The sequence below is a fragment of the Theobroma cacao genome, chromosome 5, assembly GCF_000208745.1.
Source record: "Theobroma cacao cultivar B97-61/B2 chromosome 5, Criollo_cocoa_genome_V2, whole genome shotgun sequence".
Lineage (NCBI taxonomy): Eukaryota > Viridiplantae > Streptophyta > Magnoliopsida > Malvales > Malvaceae > Theobroma > Theobroma cacao.
In genome coordinates, this window is record NC_030854.1 from 33,965,908 (window position 1) to 33,971,407 (window position 5,500).

Below are 5,500 nucleotides of genomic sequence, written 5' to 3' on the forward strand. Positions count from 1 at the left end.
TCTTGTTCCATATCAATTCCTAATCTCAATATACTTTGTAACTTTATATAATAAAAGTGGATCTCTAGACTTTAAGCTGTGCTCTAGGAGTCCTAAACTGAGAACACCTTGAAACTTTATCTTTTACTATAGGTGGAGCTATAATGATGTGGGCGAGTGTTCTTAGGAGGATATTGAGGGAAGGTATACAAAGGATCTTGGCTTGGTTTAGGAAACTATAAAGGTCAATTTATTGTACTTTAATTTCTCAATAATAGTATAACAGTTTCACTTTGTAGATGTAGATAAGAGCTCGAACCACTTAAATCTTTATGTTTTTCTATTTGCTTGATTTCTATGGGCTTTATCTTTATTGTTTCTTGGGTAATTTTTATAACAAATTAGTATTAGAGATTTGAGCTCGTAAATTATGATTCAACAAAGATGTCAAAAGTTTCTAATTATTTAAATTTCTTAATTGAGAAATTTGATGAGAAAACTAATTTCATGCTATGGCAAAAAAAGATGAAAGATCTCCTTGTGCGGTAAGGTTTGATGCGCTTGTTGTTAAGGAAGGAGAAAGTGCAACCAGATAACATGAAAGATTTTGAATAGGTAGAGTTGGAGTGAAAGTGTGTGAGCACTATTTCACTTTGCATTGAGGGTACCATGTTTAACCATATCATTGATGAGAACTCTATTCCACGATTGTGGGCAAAGTTGGAGAAGATTTACTTGATGAAAAATGATTCCAACAAGCTGCAGCTTAAGCAAAAGTTGTATTGCTTAAAGTTGAAGGAGAATGAAGACCTTATGAAGCATATGAATGAATCGACAGGATCATTAATTAGTCATAAAAGGTTGATGTGAAGGTGGAAGAACGGGAAAGGGCACTGTTGTTCCTCACATTGCTTTCAATTGTGGAATCTTTGATTTGTGAGAAAGATACAATAATGTTAGATAAAGCACAAATAACGTTGATGTCTCATGAAAAAAGTAGAGATTTAGTTGACTCGGCATTGATGGTCGAGGTTCAAAACAGTAAGTTAACAAGCGTGGAATCTAAGAGCGACAAGTTTAGATTCAAGGGTGCTCAATGCTTTTGATGCAAAAGGTATGGGCATATTCGAAGGGATTGTCTTACAAAAAGGATGAAAAAAACATACGTGAGCGTGTTTTTGTTACTGGCAATGATGATTGTGTAGTCCTAGCAATCTCAAAAGATATGTATGCAAATTTTGATTAGTATTTAGTATCTATTTGTGTCACACACATATATTATCAAAAGGAGTATTTTAATTTACTTCAAGAAAAGATGGTCGTGAATTTCACTTTAAGTGATAAGTCAATAGTGAAGGTCATGGATCTTAGAGTGGGGAGAATCAAAATATTTGATGGGGTTGTACGCTCTTTGCATGGCGTGTATCGTCTAGAATGTGAGGTCTCGAAAGAATGAGAACAATGCACAAGAGATGTTTGCTACCAAGTGAGATTTCATTTACCGGGTGGGAAACTTTACGTATGGCAATGTTTATGTCATTTTCATGTTTTTGGTCAACCGAGTGGCATGTGAGTCATCTAGTTGACCCATAGTCACATGTCAACCGAATGATGACTATTGAAATTTTGAACAGTTTCTATTAGAGTTTCCCCCATTCTTTTTATCTGAAGTTTTTCTTGTTTCTACTCATTTGCTATTTGTGGTTTGTGAAAAAATAATTGTAAATTATTTATAATAGTACCCATAATATTACTAGTTAATTATCTCACTTATCTCTTTATTTATTATTATTTAAGTTATTATCAAATAACCAATGAAAATATTTTTATCTAAAGAGGATCATTAACTTTATTATAAAAGACGATTCTTTTTGGTTTTGTTTCATATTTCCCTTTATATATTTTAGTCTTTTTCACTAAAGGTAGTTTTATCTAAAGTAGTTTGTCATAAAGGATGTCAAGGAAAAAGTTTGAGAAAGTGATTGTGTTAGAGGAAGCAAGTGTGGAAAAAGCTAAAGTGGGTACTAAAAATAAGAGAGAGTCATGGTTTTGAGATGAGTTTAAATTTTAAGAGAGTTTTTGTGGGTTGTCCGAGGATGATTTCTTGTCAAAAGTGTTATAGAAATTGCATAACTATTTCTAAAAAGTTGTCCAAGATTTTACCCAATCAATAGAATAAAAAAAGAAAGAAATAAGGCACACAAACAAGAATACAAGAATTTACATGGTTCAATCTTTTGATGAGCTACGTTTTTAGGTATAATAACAGAAAAAGATCCACTAAAAAAAATCAAGAGATTACAAGAATAATCTTAAACTCATAACCCTTCTCCCACGTACACCCAAATCACTTTCTCTAAATCTAGGTGTTGACTGTTCTTTAACCCCATAAGATTTTTTTATAGGGCGAAGTACAATAATCTTATTTTAATACAATTAAGATATGTTATACTAGTCTAATTAGATTTAAAGACTATCTCAATAAAATATACTAGTTTAATTAGAATTAAACTATTCTAATCAAACTACAATTTAAGACTATCCTAACAAATCTCCACCTTAGGCTTGAATTCACCAAGCTTCACCTTATGAACCAATCTTTATCGACACTGCCACCGCCCCAAAGGGCCTCAAGCATTACAAACACCAATCAAGTTCAAGCAATGCTCGAACTTTATCCCAAAAATTGATGTAGTCACTATATTTGCTGGATTTTCAGCTATAGTTATTTTCTTTACTACAATCTCACATTTGGAAACAATTTTTTGAACGAAGTTACACTTAACTTGGATGTATTTAGTTTTCTCATGAAACATTTGGTTTTAAGTCAAGTGTATGGCACTTTGACTATCACAAAACACAAGTATATATGTTTGTCCAAAACCAAGATCACTAACCAAGCCTCAAGCCATAAAGCCTCCTTCATTGCCTCAGCCACAGTCGTATATTCAGCTTCAGTTATAGACAAAGCAACGGTTGATTGAAGAACCGCTTTCCAACTTATTGCAGATCTTGAGAGAGTGAACACATAACTCCATTTGAGATCTTTTACTATTTAGATCACTAACAAAATCTGAATTAGAGAAGCCAACCACTTTACAACTAATGTTTACACCTCCTTCACAGACTAATCTCTAAAGAGTTGCTCAAAATTTTACCCAATCAATAAAATAACGAAAAAAAATCAAGCACACCCACAAAAACATAAGAACTTTTGTGGTTCAGTTTTTGTATGACGTACGTCCACGGGCTCAGCAACAGAGAAAGATCTACTAAGAGAAAAAATCAAGAGATTACAAGAATAGTTTCAAACTCACAATCCTTATCCCGTAAACATCCAAATCACTCCCTCTACATCTAGGTGTTGACTATTCTTTAATACATTAGAATCCTTTTACAGAGCTAAGTATAATAATCTTATCCTAATACAATTAAAATATGTTATACTAGTCCAACTATATTTAAAGACTATGTCAATAAAGTATACTAGTTTAATTAGAATTAAACTATCCTAATCAAACTACAATTCAAGGCTATCTTAACAAAAGGTCTTCATTGTTGGCAACGATCTCTAATGATGTGATCTTTGCCCTTAGTCATTTAGAGGAACTAGTAGTCACCATAGCTAACAATCGTTTGCTCTTGGTTTACACTTAGTGAACTCAAATCCTAACTCCTATTTATATTGATTATCAAAGAAATCAATTAATCTTATTTTATGTAATTTATGAAAAGTTAAAATTTCTAATGAAAAATTGATATACGAAAAAAATTTTAGAATTAAAAAAATTTTGAATTGAAAAAACTTATATGACATTTAAAGTTTTTTTTTTTTTTGATAAATAGATAGATTATCTGAATTGAATATATCATGTGTCATTATGTATATGAAATTTTAAATCTAAATTTTCCATAAAAGATCATTACCTTTTCTAAATAGGGGATAAGCTTGATTGTACATCTAAATAGTGGATTTATTCTCTATTTCAAGATGCTTATTTTGAAAGACATATTTTATGCAAAAAGTTAATTGGAAAAAAAACTATAAATAATTTATGTTTATTTGATTCATCAATGGTCCTTTGTGTTCTATATGGAGCCCTGATTTTGAATGTTTCATCATTGAAATTATAAAGAATTGCTTTACCACACGTATAGCTAATAATTTGTCATAAAGAAAGGCCTAATTAAACTATGAATGCATAATAAAGTGTGTAATATGAAGTCATGCTTTCAATTCCCACCACATCTTCAGACTTAAGAAATAAGTTTCCAAAAAAGCTAAAAGAAGGGAACAAAACAAAAGATCAAAAGCCAACAGATAGATCTGTCGCTTTGGCTTTACCTTTTTGTTGTGTCAGAACTCAGAAGGCAAATAGCAGTGCTACTTTTCCTTTGGGATTGGAACTGGCAAACATATTTACCTCTCCGGTATGCAAGGGAACTAACAAAGACTCGGGGTTTCAACTTTCAAGAATACAGTCATGAACAATTCTGCAGAGAAGATGGCAACAATTAAGATATCCTAACAGAAATCCTCCTCAGATTACCCACAAATCTCTCTTGAAATTTAAGTGTGCCTCAAAACACTGGCTATCTCTCATTTCCGACCCTTAGTTCTGTCTCTCCCGCACTCGCCACCACCAAGACAACGGTTTTCTTGAGCCTACTGCTCTTCTGCTCAAAGTTGACTTCACCACATCCCCTAAATTCGAAGCGGTTTCTTTGAAGCATTACAGCAAAGTCCCCTCCTTTCATTACGTGAATGCCCCTAACATCTACAGGCTGCAACCTTGTAATGGGTCGTTTCTTTGCGAGTCCTTTGATGACGAGGATGATAATGTCTTCAGCTACTTCATTTGCAACGTAACTACTAAGAAATTCAAGATGCTATCTTTTCCTAGAAACCCAATTAAAGATTGTCAGTTTTCTGTAAATTTTGCTTTTGATCCTATTCAATCACCTCATTACAAGATCATTTCTATTCGGGAAGCATCCCAAGAATCTTTTAAGTTTGAGATGGATATATGTTCGTCAGATACTGATTCTTGGACTGTATCCAGAATTAGTTTTGACGTGGACGAGGAAGAGTGCATAACGTTCGAGGACGCTGTTTTTTGTAATGGGCTGATTCATTGGAATAGTTATGGTAACGAGTCACTGTGTTTTGATCCAGGGCCTGGTGTCAAAATTGGCTCCATTCATTTAGACCTATACAATCATTTACATGAACAAAGATTTCTTGCTTATAAGTACTTTGTGGACCTCTCTTGTATTTGAGGCTTTAACAAACTTCTACAAACACCAATTTTCTCCACTCTTATATTGGTAAGTATTTGAGAAATATTTTATTCACCTGCTGATATTGGGCCATTTAGGTCTTCAGTTTTTATTAGTACAAGAATTCTTATTGTAGAAATCCATGTTAATTCGTTAATTTGTTCTGCACAATGTTCTGTGTGAAAGCTCCTTCTGTTCATTTTTATGTTTTTTTATTTTCTTTTTGGATATATAACCATAT

General features: G+C 32.8%; 1 pseudogene; it reads left to right on the forward strand.

Moving 5' to 3' along the window:
• LOC18599761 lies at positions 1,934-5,269 on the forward strand (annotated as a pseudogene).